At 40.8% G+C, this 18534-nt stretch overlaps 1 protein-coding gene across 2 annotated transcripts in view; it reads right to left on the reverse strand.

Moving 5' to 3' along the window:
* ZNF532 (zinc finger protein 532) overlaps nucleotides 1–11672 on the reverse strand; it is a 700664-nt gene extending 688992 nt beyond the window's left edge. The window contains exons 1-2 of one of the 2 annotated variants that reach the window (XM_044066159.1): nucleotides 11285–11672; nucleotides 9449–9997 (exon numbers count right to left, since the gene is read on the reverse strand). The gene's annotated coding sequence lies outside the window, so the exon portion shown is untranslated. Of the gene's footprint in view, nucleotides 1–9448; nucleotides 9998–10638; nucleotides 10822–11284 lie in introns of those variants that run through there. The other variant, XM_044066160.1, reaches the window with a different exon arrangement.
* Nucleotides 11673–18534: the final 6862 nt, after the last annotated feature.

Below are 18534 nucleotides of genomic sequence, written 5' to 3' on the forward strand. Positions count from 1 at the left end.
GGAAGCCTATTTCTCCAGGGACTGGTTATAATGTTCCCAAAGGCTGTTACCCTGTACTAGTTCCACTCTATGTCTTGAACTACTTTTGTACAGGTTTTAACTGAAAAAGGGTCCCTGGGTCAAGATGTCCTATTTCAAATAAATTAAAAATATGTTTAAAAATGTGTTCTCCAAGTATGCATTCCCACACCCATGACTCTAGTTGCCACTAGAAGTTAAATATTTGTTTTCTGTCCAAGCCCTGAGACATAAGCTCTAGCATGGGATACCTGATGCAATCTCCTCAGATGAGGCCTGAGGAAATGTCCCAAAAGGAGAAGTCCTGACCTCAAGTTTTATTTATATCTGGCTGTGTGCCTCTATAGGCTGAACCCTGGGATCAGGTTATTTGGCCTTGAGCTCCCACTGATTAATCAGATGGTGGAGGAAGCCAGACCCTCAGAAAATAACACTTCGAGGTGAGAGGCAGAAGTACACATCCTTGTTCTTGTCTTCTGCAAAAACAGAAGACTGGTAGGGGATTGAGACCTCAAAAGCAGATGATGAGATCAGCATCTGCAGAGATCAGGGGGTCAGTTTAAAACCTGCCTTAACTTTTGAAAGGACAGACAATGAACTACCCTGTGAGAGTATATCTTTATGGCAGTGCTATAACCTATGCTTGGAACAATGTGATCTACCGTCCAGCTGATCACCCTCCATGTGGAGCTTTCAAAGGCTACCATCTTTCTATTAATAAAGTAGACCACAGGCGAGAAGTTTCTCTGTATGACATCTTCAAGTGTAACAACTGGAATGTTGACTAGGCAGTTTTCCACATCAAGTCCTTCCCCAAAAAAACAAAGACAATGCCAATCAGTCTTAGGTTGTAGTACGACAGCCACAGACACTCTGATTGCTTACTAGTTATATAAAAACACAATACCTTCTGCAGACAAAGGCAAGCAACTTGTAAACATTAAAAAAGTGTGATATTTACGAATAAGAATGCTTGCTAATCCAGCACATTACATCTTTTCCTTCATCAGAATGGACACATGGACATCTCAAAGAACAAGATCCTTCAAATTCTGCTGAGTTGCAATTGACAGAGTAGATGAAACTAACCAAGAGACCATTGAAGAGGACATCCTTGACATTTGCTCCTTCATATATGATTGTGACAAAACTTCTTTCAGTATATGTGGTTACAAAGGATTAATCAATACCCAGTGTACTACAGAAGATTAAGACAATGAGCTGTTAATGTTTTTCATCATGTAACCCTAGGTTTGATCTGCCAGTCTACATATACATAGTATATAAGTTACATAACCATGGAGTAATCCTGGCTGACCTTGATAAAAGAAGAACCTGCACCTAATAGTTTTGCTTGTTTGTTAAAGTTCAAATGGAAAGCCTAACTAGTGAAGACAAAATCTCTAGCATTGGAGTATATGAATCTGTAAATGAAAATAAGGAAACCAAAGCTATGAAAAGTTAAAAGACTCTTCTTCAAAAAATCCAGGAAAACTGCTTAGCGAAAGTGACTACGGAAGGATGTAGTCAATGATCAGCAATCTAAACCTTCAAAGGCCATATTTAACCAATAAGTTATATCTATGAACAGATAGTGTTTAAAAAGGTGAACATGGAGGATACCAGAATTATGCAGAAGAGGTTACAGGAATAATGCAAATGATCCTGAAATCTGCGAAGATTACCAAAGCATAGACTGGGAACACTACTCAAGCCCAAACACCCTAGCCCAAAAGTTCCTGGAATTCATAAACTCAAATGCCATGGAACAACTAGTCACCATCCCCACAAGAGGAGAAAACATACTTGATCTCATCATCACGAACATGGGAGCACAATGTTCAACACCGGAAGTATACCCCTCACTGGTGAGATCAGATCACAAACTAATCTCGCTGGAGGTCCTCATCCCACCCCCACCTGAAATAAAAAAGACCACAGTAAAGAACTTCTCGAAAGCCGACTTCACACTTCTAAAGACTAGTGTGGTCTCCTTTAAGGCCCCGAGCCAGCGGAAAACAGTACTCAAGCAGCTGAATCACTTACAAATGCCTTCTACCAGCACCTGCAGGACTGCATGGATAAGGCAATCCCAAGCAAAACAAAGACTCTTTGTACCAAAGGCAAGCGTCCAGTCTGGTGGACCCCAGCCATAAACAAACTCTACAACAAAAGGAGGAAGCTACTACAAGATAGAGCAAAATCCTTAAAAGGTAAGACACCCTTGATCACTATAAGTAAAAAACTAAGAGCTCTCATAAAATCAACCAAAGCAAATTTTGAGAGAAAAATAGCTAAAGACTCAAAAGACAATCATAAGGCCTTCTTTAGCTATGTTAGAAACCTGGGAGGAAACTCCCAGATATGCTCAGAACTAGTTTAAAATGATGTGAAGATTACTGATCCTACAGACATTGCCAACATACTGGCTGACAGGTTCAGTGCAAACTTCTCCCCTCCCCAAAAGGAGAGATATCTATACCAAGCGATTGCAGCCCCCAAACATCTCCAACGCCCAAGTGAGAACTGCTCTCTCCAAAGCAAAAACACAGCATCCATGGGACCTGATGGTGTCCCCGGCTGTGTGCTCCACGAACTCAACGAGGAATTAAACCCACAGCTAGGACAGCTGTTTAATCATAGTCTTACCTCTGGATACGCACTCCAGGAGTGGCGACTGCAACTGTGGTCCCACTTCACAAAGGCGGTGCCTCCACCGACCCTGGAAATTACCGCCCATTAGCTTGACAAGCCTTATCTGCAAAGCCATGGAGAGGATCATAATGGACCTCATAAATAAAGACATAGGGAATTTGCAGACTTTGGATCCATCCCAGTTTGGCTTTGTCAAAGGCAGATCATGCCTTCTAAACTTGGTTGACTTTTTCAAACAGTCACCAAAGCCATTGATGAGGGAAAGGCAGTCCATACAGCCTACCTCGATCTGGCGAAGGCCTTCGATACAATACCCCACTCGGGTATCATTGAAAAACTCATCAGCTTAAATGTTAACCCATACATCACAAGATGGGTTGCAAACTGGCTGAGTGACAGAACCCACAGGGTCAGAGTTGCTGGCGCCATGTCAGACTCAAAGCCTGTCACAAGTGGTGTACCACAGGGCTCAGTCCTGGGCCCACTCTTGTTTGGCATCTACTTTTCCAAGTACAAGCAAACACAGGAGGGTTATGGCTGACAAAGTTTGCAGATGACTGCAAACTGGGTGCCATAGTAGAAAACACATCTGACACAGATATCCTTCAGAAGGGTCTCACAGAAACGGATAACTGGTGCCAGAGCCACGGCCTAAAGTTAAATGCCAAAAAATGCATAGTCATACCCTTCGGGAAAAACAAGGTTACCCCTAGCTACCAAATAGGTGGCAATCCACTGAGCACAGAAGAAGTTATCAGGGACCTGGGGACCCAGGTTGATAGTAGTCTGTCATTCGACACCCATGTAGCTATAGTAGTTAGGAAGACCTTCTACATTGCCCACCTTATCATGAAGGGATTCTCATCTAGATCAAGGGAGGTCATAGTCTCCCTATACTTATCACTCATCAGACCAATGATTGAGTACAATGCCCCATTCGGAATGTATCTGACCCGACACTTGCAGCAGGTGGAGAGGCCACAGAAGTTCCTCACCAAAAGGATAAAGGGTCTCAAACATCTGTCCTATGCTGCCCGACTGAAAGAACTCCAGCTCTATTCAGTCGCCACGCTTGCTCAGAGGTGACCTTTGCCTAACATACAAGGCCATGTCAAACCCAGATTTGATGAATATGCTTCACCTCAAAAAATCTAGATCCGTCAGAGCCACAAGGGCGGGAGACTTAAACCTCGACACGGCTATTAATAGGACGTGCTGGAGGGATAGATTCATCACCCAAAGACTCCCTATGCTGTGGAATAAAATCCCGGTATATGTGAGGCAGAGCACCTCGCTGGCCTTGTTCAAGAGAAATCTTGACCAATGGATGGGAGATCGCAGATATACCCCAGGGATTACCTCAGTGTCACTGCTCGACAGAGGCACAGCAAAATAATGGGTATAGTTCCCCATACTAAAGGGGTGGCGTAAGCCACAAAACTATGGGCTAGGCTTGTAAATGCCCTCGGGCAGATAGCCTAGTATGAACCTATGAACCTATGAGAAACTACTGAGGTCTGAAACGCCATACGACTTGAGGATATATCTATTATTGCCTTGCTCTAGCATGATGGAATATCAAAAGGAAAATAAGAATAAAAATGCTTTAACTGGCTTATGGTATGGAAAGTGTGTAAGGAATTAGGAGTGGGAGTTCAACTGAACAACAAAAGTGATGACATGAAATGAAAGAATGACAAATCTCTGTGAAGTAACGAAAACAAAGGAAGACTTCAGGATTTCATTGAGATAAGAAATGAAAAGTCTGAAAGGAAAAAAAAAACAGAGAAAAGAAAGTGGAAGAGTGATCACTACAGGAAGTTAAAATGCGAGTAGCAGTGAGGTTTCAACACGACTACAAGAATATTATACATTGAGGCATTTGTTTATTGGTAGTCAAAAGTACAATAACTCGCTTTTTGAGACAAAATTGGGTAGATCAAACCCTCATTTATCAGGAACACATTTAAAAACTGAGATCCAAAAATCAATTACCACTTAATCTGGGCCAAAAGAAAAATCTCACATTGCCTCTAGGCTCCTGCCAGGGTGTCATAGACAAAGATGTCTCACTTGCTTAACTCTAATATGGCCTAACTTTATTTGCCACCAGTTGAAATAAAAACACCTTGCAGACCTTTCAAATAAAATTTGCCATTTCATTACAAATTCCTCTCAAAATTTATACCACTGCCTCATTTTAGCCAAAGCAAAACAGTTCCTGATACAAACGAAGTACAGCTAACCTCATACTTCGTTCCTTACTTTTGAAACTGAGCCATCAAGACACTTCATCTTTTCTCACAGTGAAACTCACTGTAACCATCTCAACCTGAAGCCTCAGAAGCCTATCTGCTGGGTGAGCATTCATTCCAAACCCCTGCCATGAAACTGCATTTTGCAGATCACAATTTCTCTGCTCTTGCCACTAAACTGTGGCAATCTATTCCTTACAATCTCACCTGCCCCACAAGGTACCCCAAGTTAATGTCAAAATACAAACAGTTCCTGACTAATCAACACAAATGTGAATATCAGGAAACTGGGGACATTATTTAAATATAAATTTGCTCTTATGAGTTTGACACCTCTTTCTGATTATCTCTGATTACCTCCTACTCTCTATACAGTTTCAGTTAAGTCTATGCTTTACTAATTATTCACTTGTCAGCTCACGTGCACTGTTTTTCCGTCAAGAGTTTGTTGTTTGACATCTGTAACAGCATCCTGTAAAACAGTGTGGAACCAGCACCATGTGTCGGTCCCATGAAGTACTGCCCCACCCCCTCACCTCTACAAGTGAAGAGCAGAAAAACAACATCCACACTTTCTACTGGCACACCAACCAGATACACCACACCTAAATCCCTCCATCCTGCCTCAGTTTTTTAATAGAAAAGGGAAAAAAAAAGTCCGTTCCTTGTACTGGCAGGGTAGCCAAATACAGATCTCCCCTTCCTGTCCCAGCTCTTCAATGGAATAAAATCTCTGAACCTTGCTGCTGTTTTTTTAAACTTGTAAAAAACTGCTTGCTTCCTAATATAGCAAGCAGTTGCTGCAGCTTATACCCTGCACAGAGCACTTACGTGCTCAGGTTTTACTTTAAAATAAAAAAAAAAAGTCCCCCTTTCAAACTGTAGCAAACTGCTGCTGCAGTTCCTACAGACAGTTAGACCGCACACCAAGCGCTACTGCATTCTGAACTGCAGTAGCTACAGTTTAGACCGCACATGAAGTGCCACAGAACTCAGGTTTGACAGAAAATTATATACTGGCTTTTAAAAATGGGTAAGCATTTAACAGCGACAGACTGGCTGATCGCTCCCTCCAACACTTTGCGCCCGGGGCAGCTGACCCTCTCACCCCACCCTAGCTATACTACCGCATGTATCTATTAATCTTTGCCTCTGCTTCCACTTCTTTGTACATCTTTTACCACTCTTTTGCTTTCATACCCATGTACTATTAGCCACGTACCTGTTCTGTTAAGCTTCTGTTGATATTTGTTTATTGCTTTTTGTTGTTACAGCTATCTGTCCTATTACGCATCAACCAATATTTGTTGTTTGCTGCTTTTCATTGTTATAATATAATTGTAACCCAGGCTGAGCTTGGAATTAGTCATTCTGTTATCACTGTTCCACCTAGGAAACCAAAATGTAAATAAATAAATAAAACTGAATTGAACTGAAAGTATATATACACTTCATAAATTATACAAATGACAATATAATTATTATACATACACACACACACACACACAAAGAAAAAACTGAATATACACACAAATATTGCACATAACTGCGGTGGTGGTGCTGCGGTAGCATTGTCGCCTCACAGTAAGACGTCTTGTTCGATTCTCGGCTAAAGCGTCTTCTGTGTGGACACATGTGTGAATGGGCGTACCTTTGTTGAAGGTTGTGCGTCAGGGCTGGCAACTCGGTACATAAAAATCTACTGCCAATCATTAGTGGACCGGAGTTCCGCTGTGGCGACCCCTAACTGGGAAAAGCCGAAAGATACTACAACAACAACACACAAATATTGCACATATATGTGGATTTTTCTACTTTTGTCGAATGGTGCTTTTGTCAATTAAACAAATGATTTTTGCCTTTTATTTTTAGTCTGTTCCTTTACTTTGTAAAACCAATATTAAAAAATTTTGCATATTTTTCAGACTTTTTACTCCCATTATTTATGGCTTTGTAGAGATGTCTTGCTCTAAGAGGTTGAGAGGTACGGATCAGACATTTCTCAGAACGGGTGATCTCAGAGATACTATACATATTTAGTAGGGGGAGTGGGGGTGTTGGGGGCTTGCCCCCTGCAAAAAACTATTTTTTCTTTAATTTTTTTATTTTTCAGTCTTGGCGCACATGTAGTAGCATGTTGATTTGCATAATGTCATATATAAAACTAATAACTTAAGATTAAAAACAAATACAAATACATATTAGATACACACACACACACACACACACTTGGGATCGATAGGTATACTCTGCAACTTCAAAAAGCAACATATACATTAAGAAGTTGCTTTTAACAAGAAGAAGCTTACTGTACATATGACATCCTAATGTGAAGGGAGTTACAGAAATGCCACCATAGTTCAGTTATATGTAAACTGGTGCCTATATTTCTCCAGTATAGACAGTGCCACTCATTTTAGGTCTCAATACCCTCTGCACTGTACGAAACAGATTATGTCTTGCCCAGCAATGTTCCAGCAAATACAATTACAATTATTATTTTTTTATTTTATTTTTAGTTTTATTGGTTCCCTCCACAGTTGTCAGTCATCAATCATGTCAAAAAGCCCTCGATTTTCCATTACAAAATCTCAGAAACTTGTCTGATTTAACCCTTACAAACTGGGGCCCCTCAAGCAGGGAAATCCTTTATTGACATGCGAAGAGTGGTCAGAGAGACCAGGGTGACATGGTATGGTGCTGCCCTTAGAGCTATGAAGGGCTTTTTGTTACAACCTATCCACTGCCCAGCCCATCACCCAATGTGCAACTATGCTTGTGTACAATTTATGTTTTAGATTCCAATAAGAACTTACAGACTTTCGGAAAAAAACTTCCTTTTCTAGGGGTAGGTAAATTATCAAAATGCTCAGTTCCTAACTTCCCTTCAAACTTCTCAGAGACTAGGTATGCTAATAAAATCCATGTAGCTTAGACTGCAGTCTGGGCTTTTTTTCTCTGTGCCATAGAGATAGCTGAAATTCTAGTAATTTACAATGCTCTATACCTGCAGTGAAGAGTTACCTTTGAAAACTGAGATAAACAAAATCAGCGACAACAATGAGGGTGGGATATGGTTACCATGATGACGCTGTAGTTTGAAATGAATGGGCAACTTTAAAAGACAGTGACAGTGGATTTCAAAAAAGCGACATAAATAAGGGACTACGGTGGGATACAACCAACTGATAAGTAGAATCCAAGATTGTGTTCTCAAGACCAGACATTCTAATAACTCATGTACATACACCATGTTTCAAAACAGAAAAAATAGTCCATAAATACAAGCATTCCCGATCTGGCAGAACATAAAAAAATGACTACTACTGATCTGGTCATTAATGGTCAGCAGTGCTATGAATGATGTGGTTGAAAAAGAATGGTCCTTACTGATGGACCTCCTACTTTTATAATTACAAGCCATCAACAGACTAGCCACAGAATAAAAAAAGAGCACAAATGCAAATTACCTTCACAAGCCTTAAGTGTACTGTCATAGTGTAACTTGGTTACTACTCTCTGCACTGAGCAGGGGATATTTTGAATGCTGTAAGGTTTAATAAGCAATTTTCTGCACTTAAATGGAGTTTATAAATTTCACAGCAGCTTGGAAGACTAGTATAAATGGGTCTGCCTGCCATAACAGCAACCAGAGTTCACACCTTGTACACTGATTCCAGGACTTCAGGACAGACATGTTCTGCTGTCATCCTGGACCTGGATGCAATCAGAAAGACACTTCAGAAATGCAGACACTACAGATGATAAACCAAGCACTACTTCACAAAATATTTTATCAGTCTCTTTCACACACACACACACACACACACACACACACACACACACACACACACACACACACACAAAATAAAAAGGGAGAAAGAAGGACATTCAGTTTCATAGGCTGATTAAATGTTGACCATCACCGTCATGTCTACAGTCAACAAAATTCACCTAAAAGACTGATTCTAGCATTTTATTATCACAGAGACATGCTCACACAACTGCAACTTATCCAGCAAGCTGCAATAAACAATTCTTGGTGGTGGAGCTGCCCTAACAATAGTATGCAGCAAAATGTTTACTCTTATGAATAAGGGTTATGAATATGTATGCATTTTAACTATCCACAGCAGTGACACTTCCTTTCAATGTATGTTATTTTCCAGTTCTCTCAAATAAAAAGCAAACCAAGATTAAAAAAAAAAAATCATGACAAAGAAGATCAAACCAGTACTGGCCTTTTTCATATCAGATTAACAATGTGCACTGACAAAAAGCCACACAGCACTTTAAAAATAATGAAAATGAAAAGGATTAAGGACAGCTTTTCTGAAAGACAATAAATGAAAAGGTTAAATGTACATTTCTGTTGCTAGTACTGTTATTTTAGACAGTTCTTTATTTCAATATCTTAACATGGCCTCCTTTCTTCATGCTGCACGTCTACAATTTAAGCAGTTTCTAAGGCCTCCTTCCTCAAAACAATCTGAAGTACTTGGTCAAATCAAAACACCTACCATTTTCTTTTCCAAAAGCTCTGAAGCGGTACAGCAGTCCTCCTCAAATGGTGATTTAAATGTTGCCACTTCCTGATAGCTTTCTCACTGCCCCACATGATGATTTCTTTGCACTCCAGGATATTATTGTTTGGCCCAAATCTACCCGAGCCCCTCCAAGCCAAGACAGAAAAAAGCTGTATCCGTTTCTTTCTCACCAGCTGTTAGGAAGCTGCTATGTACAATGTTCAGAATGGAAGTGATGAAATGGATGTGAATCTGTAGTGTCAACACTGCTCATTATAAAATATTATTTGAGCAGCAGGCATGAGGGCAAATCAGTTGTTCTCAGATTGCATAATTCACAGATCACAACTGCTTCTGTAACTTTACACAGCATAGGATGTGGGCTTACAATTCTGAATCGAGTGTCTACATATTGTATTTGATCAAGCTCTGTACTGCATAGAGGCTTATAATGTCCACTCTGGATCAAACAAGGCTAAATATGAGACTCCTCAATTAACTGGCAAGGCAGCAATTCTTTGCACAGATGTTCAGCTGACCAATCTGCAAAATAAATAATTTTATAACATAGCAGGCCTGTATCATAGCAACCATTTTCCTTTACATGCTGCTTTAAAAACTCAGTCCAAAATTTCTTTATATATAATTTTACAGCATTCTGTAATTTCACTGATGTTACAATCACAGGAGGCTGCTCCCTCTGTAATCTGGGCATTGTTGCTAAAGCAGATAAAACAAACTAACAAACAGGCCTGTAGGATGAATGAATGAATGAATGAGCACTGCCCTACCCTTTAAAAGCATTTCCTTTTAATGCATGACAGTCAAAGTAATCTTTTACATTCTTATCATGGAAAACTTTTAAAGAAAGCAGTCTGCCCACCCACCAAAGGCTAGAAATTTATATAACTTCTGGAGTATCATATCTCAGCAAGAACATGCCATCCTGATGCTCTTTGTCAAATACACAACTAAGAAAATTATAAGAAGTCTGTTACAGAAATATTAACACATTAAGCTAATTCAGAAATATATCACAACATCTTCCTCTCTAAAATAATTTATTAAGTGTCAGTTAATTACAGCTTGTTTGTCATGCTGCAAGCAGAAGGAACTGCAAGTACCCAGAGGACTACAAAATGCACAGCTACACAATTTTTTTTATTATTGCATTAGCCACATACCGGTGCTGTGTGCCTAGTGTACAATCACAGTGATTTGGGATGATGGTACCTTTCTGCAAGCTTCTCTGCTTTGGCTGCCATGAAGGAGGAAGCTATCCCACTGTAGCTCAGTGACTGCATTGTTCATGAGCTAATCTGCTTCAAACCGGTTTCAGCCAGTTCTGGTCACCCTACATAAAGCTATGGAAACCTCTGCTGCAGAAAACAGAGAGAAGAGCCCTATGGTTTGTTCAACTGTGCTTAAATGTGGAAACTCTCACTACATTTTCCTTAAATTGCATAAAAAAAGCTACAAAAACATAGCAAAATAACTTAAAGAATGATATCATCAGGAAATGCTTGTTACCAGACTCCTGTAGCCTGCCTTGTCATACCACTCACAAATATCAAAGGTGAAAACAGTTCAGAGAAATGGAATGCATTTTTTCTTTCCTGAAACTGCAGTGTGCAACAGCAGTACAGAAGGAAAAACACAAATATACATTTAACTACCATGCAGTATCTGCACGAATATATTACGACTGTAACATAATATCTCTATGATGCATTACAGAAAGAACCAATATTCTGCAAGTCACTGTTTCTCTTTCACATTCTAGTAAACAGTACTGATAGAAAAGCAAAATATTGTAGGAATCATGTTTACCTGTATCTACAGGATAAAAGAATCATGTTTCATCTCCCATATCTGAGTCTTCTTTGTCAGTTCTCCAGAATGCCTACAGCAACATTAATGGCCACCTATTTTTCCAGGCCTTCAAAACAAAAATCTATTACAGCTTTGATAATTCTAACCTCAGACTTCCAGTCTGCCTTATAAGGCCAAACTGAAAAATAACAAATATTCAAACCATGATCATAAGCTTTTAATTAAAAAAAAGGCTGCCCTATGCGTAACAGCATTTTCAACTAGCTGTTCAAAAGCATATCCCCTACTGTAGCCACATTTTACCTACAAGATCAGTGGTGAAAGAAGAGCCTAAAGGGTTAATGAATGGGTGGTGTCTCAGAGCTAGAATGGCCGCCATTATCTGTTTGGGAGCTGACTGATCATGCCTGCAATTTAAAAGAAAAGTAAGGGTCTATGTTGAACCAGACCATCAAAACAAAAAACAATGACAGCAGCAGCTCGAATGCCAAGCTTGGATCTTTTCTTTATATTTCAAACTAAAACTTAGCTACACACTACAGTACTGTAAACTCTCAAGAGAAAACCAAAGCAAATCAAAAACAGCAGGCAGATCTTCAAGTCAGACTAATAATCTTGCCCAGTTCAGCTTTTAAACTACTGCTACTAGGCAAAGCAAAGACTGCAGTCGTAAAAGAATCAAGGAAAACAGTAATGGGTCCAGGACTGTATATCAAATGAATGTGCAGCAGTTTTAAGACAGACACACTCTCTCCCTTTTGTGTGTGTGTTAAATTACAGAACCCTTCTTTAAAACAAAGCTTTGTCTTCCATTTTCTTGCAACATGTTCTCACACAGCTACTATAAACTAACTGTGTGTGCATGCACCGGGAAAAATAGATACACACAAGGACTTGGCTTCTTTCATGTCCTTTTTTTTTTCATGTCAGTTCACAGAAGACAGCTAAGCAATGCTAACTTCCGCTTGAGGGCTGAAGGTGGGGCGCAAATTCATACACTAACCAGACAAGATTAAACTATTAAACTGGTGAACAGTACTTAGTGGGTGGGGAAATCTGAAGACACCAGAAAATTTTATGTTGTAATGTTTTACATGCCTAAGCAAAACAGCACAACAAGCAAATAAAAGCACCCAGATGATTTCTCTAAAAGATGACACACATCACAATACCATACCCATAAACCAAACAATGCAATTCAGCATTTACAATCTGGAACCAATTTCAGCATGCAAGTAGAACGTACAGCTTTCTAAACTACATGTACAAGTGCTAACAAAGGAACTCTGATGACAATGATAACATAACTAAAAAGATAGAACCACAGTGATTCTGTGTAAATTTGTTGGCCAGCAGAAGTTTCAAAACAGTAATTGGCCATCATTTCTCAGGAATGCAAACATCAAGTTTCATTCTATACAGTCAAATAAGCAATACTCTGTATAAACCTTATGAAGCATATTAGGAATTAATTATTGCTTCAGGATTGAATCCCTTTCAAGTAAACCTACAATAAAAGTAGAAATCTGAAACAGAAATGATCTTTGAGATTAGGCCTTCTACTATAAGTCTTTTAAACTATCAACTACAATATGATTTATTTTGTCTACCGACAGGAGGATTCAAAGACATGGTCCGTTGTGCACAGCAAAATGCAAGGATGAGCCTGTCTGATGTGTGAATGAGCAAACTTCATAAAACAAAACTGCAAATGTGCCATTCTTCAACTTTTTATCCAAATCAGAAAACTTACTGCATACCGAGCTCTAAATCAAGAAATGTATGGCATACAGAAGATGCTCAATATGAAATATGTTCTTGCACTGTAAAAAGCATAGTGTGATACAGAGGGCTACATACTGAGAATGATGTCACAGCCTGTGGCCTACAAAGTATTTAAATAAGACTGCAGCTGATTTGGGGGTTGGGAGCTTTAATAAAATGTATTGGAGGGGGAGGCTGAAATTAAAGCAAGAAGAGGCTTGTTTCTTTCCAAGCCTGGGACTACTGGAACATATGAAGCAGTGTTGAACAGTCAAACAATGGAGCTGGTGTTGTAACATCACTTTATATAACAACTACACACACACACACACACATATATATATTATATTATATTTATATATATCTATATATATATATATATATATATATATATATATATATATATTTACACACACACACACACACACACACACACACACACACACACACACATGTGCATTTGTAGGGAGGGGAGCTAAACAGTTAAACACACTGACCTGGTAGACATAAAAATAATGGCATATGCATGCAGGAGCAGCTTGTGAGAAAGAATTTCAGCTACTCTATGGCTGCACTATTAACATGGCTACAGACACACAGCCCACTCCTGCATTTTGGCTGCAATACAGGCATTGTTTTGTAAGTTTGTGATGCAAGACATAGGGAACATCCTGTATGCCATGCAAGGAGTAATATCAAATTTTAGTGGTGGAGTTTGGGGTTCACTGTACACTGTCATGTTTGCAAACAGGATGTTGTGCTGCATGTCTAATACTAATTGCAAAGTAAGGTGCAAGGTAAAATCCACAGAAATGTGTCTGGGATGCAGAGCATGGCAGGATGTGCGCAAAATGTTGAAAGTGTAACAAAACTGAGGATCTGATCAGTTTGTTACAGATATAAACAGTTATACACACACACGTGTATCTGAGAAACCTTCAGTATTTGTGTTTAATGTGGAACACGTACTTGCACAGGAATGGGCCACATAGTTCATAGATGTTTGACTCTCTCTGAAGCTCATTACCTATTTCTGCATGCTAGGTAGCATCTGCATCTCATTACAGATTGCGTCTCAGTGTGTGATGTCAGTATGCTACTATGTTCTACACCATTACTTGCCTTCTCTATAGTAAACACAATCCACACCAGTGCTCCAGCAAGCAGAGGCACGCTATGGGAATAATGTTTTACATGTTTTCTTTTATATTTTCACCAAATCTGTGTCCATGTATATGCATAAAACTGCATATATGTCTGGCCACAAACTGCATACAGCCACATGCTTACTGCCTGCAGTATAATTCTACCTATCTTGAGATACATTCATTTTGGGATTGCCTTGCAGCTGGAGTAACTTTACATTTACACTCAAGGAGACCATGAGCCCCCTGTGTCTTGGATGAAGGACACAGTGGCCACTGATTCAAGGTTGCAGTTGCTTTACAAGGCCATATTTGTGCTCCATAAGGCTGTTTCTAAACTGCATTAGCACTACCAGCACTCATGCCTAATGATATCTGCATAACTTCTCCATACTATTGGTAGACTCCATCTCCTCTAACACACGTTAGATCTAGCTCTGATGAACTGTTTGCTATGAATCTCATTTTGGGCTTTTTCTGTACATACCCTGGAGTATTATCCCTGTGTAATGATCACCAAGTCTATGAATTTCACCTTAAAACAACTATAGTTCTTTCTGCCTACAATACATGTAAGTAATACATTTAAACTCATTTTAACTAATGACTTTTCAATAGCAGGACTTAACTACTGTCACCCGTTAACAAAACCACCACTTCCCTCACTTATAGCTATCCACCTAATAGCAGCCAAGGTCAGCATGTATCTACAATAGCTGCATTATTAAACAAACAATGCTACCACTTATTTATTTATTTACTTATAGGTTCATAGGTAGGTACTAGGCTATCGGCCCTAGGGCCTATACAAGCCTAGCCATAACGATTCCCTGGCTATTGCTTCCCACAAATATTTACTTTCCTGGACCCCTGTCTAGCAGGGCTACTGATGTGATCCCTGGGGTGAATTTTCTATCTTCCATCCAATCGTCAAGCTCTTGAAGAGGGCCATTGAGGCACTCTGCCTGACATGTATGGGCAGCCTATTCCAGAGTATGGGGAGTCTCTGGGTCAGCAACCTATCCCTCCAGCATGTTCTATTCTTCATAATGACAAGGTTAAGATCCCTGGAGCGTGTGGCTTGGAGGGATTGGGATTTCAAGTGTAACATGTCCTACAACTCTGGGTTTGACATGGCCTTGTATGTTAGGCAGAGATTGCCTCTGAGTAGGCGATATCTGACAGAGTATAGCTGGAGTTTCTTTAGACGGTCAGCATAAGGCATCTGCTTTAGGCCTGTGATTCTTTTTGTGAGGTATTTCTGCAGCCTTTCTAGTTGTTGCAGATGTCTTGTGAAGTACATACCAAACGGGGGGACTGTATTCTAAAATGTGTCTAATGAGGGATGAGTACAGAGGGACAATGACCTCCTTTTTCTGGATGAAAAGCCCTTAGTGATGCGGTGTGCCACGTAGAAAGATTTTCTAACTGTTGTGGCTATGTGCTTATCAAAGGTGAGACCACTGTCCACCTGTGTCCCTAGGTCTCATCACACTTTTGGTGTTTAGTGTACTGCCACCTATGTGGTAGTTCACAGGTATGTGTTTTTTCCCCAAAGGGGACAACTACACATTTTTTGGCATGTAGCTTGAGCCCTTGGCTCTGGCACCAGGCATCTGTTTTGGTAAGGCCCTTTTGTAGTATATCCACATCATTTGGGGATTCAATAATGGCTCCCAGGTTTACAGTCATCTGCGAACTTTGTAAGCGAGAGTCCCTTAGTGTTGGCCTGTACTTCAGAGAAGTAGATGCCAAACAAGTGTGGTCCCAGGACAGAACCCTGCGGTACACCACTTGTCACTTGTCTGGAGCTGGATTTGGAGTTGGCTACGTTTACAGTGTGTGTTCTGTCCGTAAGCCAGTTTGCAACCCATTGAGTGACATAGGGATTAATGCCCAGCTTAGTAAGTTTATCTATGATTCCAGAGTGGGGGATAATGTCGAAAGCCTTGGTGAGGTCCAAGTAGGCTGTGTGAACCACCTTACCCTTGTCCACGGCTCTGAAGACTGATTCGAAGAAGTCGATCAAGTTCAGGAGGCAAGATCGGCCCTTCACGACCCAAACTGGGTGGGGTCCAGTGTTTGAAGGTTGCTAATGTCTTTGTTTATAAGTTCCATGATAATGGTTCCATGGCCTTGCAGATCAGGATCGTCAAACTGAAGGGACAGTAGTTCCCGGGATCCAAAGTGGATCCCCCCTTGTGGAGTGGGATCACTGTAGCTGTGCGCCACTCTGTGGGCACAAAGCCTGAGGTGAGGCTATGATTAAACATGACAGATAGGTGAGGTGCCAGTTCATTTTGTAGTTCATGCAGTACACAGCCGGGGATGTCGTCTGGTCCCATGGATACTGTATTCTTGGCTTTGGAGAGTGCGGTTTTTACCTGAGTGGCCGTGATTACCGGAATTTGGCATTCTTTAGGTATTGAGATGGGCCCATTAGGGGGTGAGATGGGGGTGAAGTTGGCACTGAATCTATCTGCCAGGATATTGGCAATATCCTTGGGATCAGTATATCTAGTGCCATTCTGCTGTAGCTCAGAGCAGATCTGAGTACTGCCATTTAGATTCTTGACATAGCTATAGGCTGCCTTGTGGTTGTTTTTGGAAACTTTGGCAATTTTGTTTTCATAACTTACTTTGGAAGAGTTTATGAGGGCTCTCCGCTTTCTACTGAGGCTGGTGAGGGAGTTTTTTGAATCCTGGGTTCTTCCTCTTTTCTACAACAGTTTCTTCTGTTGTACAGCTTGTTTATGGCAGGGGATCACCAGATTGTCTTCCTTTTTTTAGAGGAGAGTGTCTTGGTTCTATTTGGGATGGCTCGGTCCATGCATGAGTGAATGTGCTCATACAGCACCTTAGTGTAGGATTCAGAAGTTGAACTTCCAGTTTCCATCTGCATGGGTGTCATGAAGTTTGTTACTTCTGACTTGAGAAGCATGAAGTTGGCTTTGGAGAAATTCTTTACGGAAGTTACATTAAAGGAGGGTGGGGGTAGGACGTGGATGTCAAGGTTGATTAGCTTATGGTCTGATCTGACCAACAAGGGGGTGACCCACTGGTGTGGAGCATCGATCTTCCATGTTGGTAATGACCAGGTCTAGAATATTGGTACCCCTGGTGGGACTATGAATTAGTTGCTCTGGGGTGTTGGAATTTATGAAATCCAAGAACCGGTGAGCAAAGGTGTTGGTATAAGAGTAGTTTTCCCAGTTAATGGCAGGGTAGTTGAAATCACCCACTATTAGGGTGTTTGGTTGTATCTTAATATTTTCCAATATGTTTAGAATGGTGTAGTGAGAATCATGGGACATGGTGGGAGATCTGTAGCAAGCTGCAATTTGTATTGCAGTCTTACCTAATGTTAGTTGCACCTGGAGAATTTCAGAGGTATTGTGTTGGGCAACCAGCCTGGAGGTGTGAATATCCTTGGTGAATATAGACACTCCTCCACCTTTGGTGTTTCAGTCCTGGTTTGGTGGCCGAAAAGTGTGATATGAGTTGTTGCCTGGTATTGCACGGGCGCTCTCTTGAGCTTTGAACCAGGTCTCAGTTACTGCACCGAAATCGAAGTTCTCCATTTTTAGGAGAGCCTCGAGACAGTGCATCTTGAGGTTTAGACTTCTAGCACTGAGTAGCATCACCTTCAGATTTTGCTTGCTTGTACCCGTTACGATGGTAGTTTTGTCCTTTGAACATTGCCTAAAAAAAGGCACTATAGGTGTGGCAAGTGCCTTAGCCAGTAACCTGAATCCCACGGGCAACAAGTGCAAACCATCTCTTGCAGAGCATCGTGGTTTGTCAATCATGTCGTCCCAGGAAGACAGATACTGGATCCCCTTTGAATGACACCAGAAGCTTAGCCAATTATCAAAGTCAATCATTTTGTCCTTATACTGTGGTATAATTCTGGGCAATGGCAGGATGCTACTCAGGGTTAAGGTCATACCTGCCTGGGCTACATGATCCGACAGCTCTTCCATGTCTCTTTTTATGCAGTTCAGGGAGGTACGTCTCAAGTCATTCACTCCAACATGGACAATGACAGAGTCATATTTGTACCTGTTGTGGAGTGACTTGAGTGCATGCGTTACGTGCAGGATCCTGGCACCCGACAGGCAACTAACTGTAATTTTCTCCTTGTTCAGCCTGGTGAGTGGGACATCAGTGTGCCTGACTATAGAGTCACCTATGACTAAAGTGTTGGGTATGTTTTTTTGCCTTAGAGGCTGCTGTTGGGTGGCACACTCGTGTTGTGAGCTATGTGACACTTTGGTTGTGTTTGGGGGTGGTATTTGTTTTGTGTTTCAGCTTCGGAGGTCCTTGTTGCTTGGGCAG

This window comes from Protopterus annectens, chromosome 1.part0 (genome assembly GCF_019279795.1).
Source record: "Protopterus annectens isolate FY-2018-M chromosome 1.part0, PAN1.0, whole genome shotgun sequence".
Taxonomy (NCBI): domain Eukaryota; kingdom Metazoa; phylum Chordata; order Ceratodontiformes; family Protopteridae; genus Protopterus; species Protopterus annectens.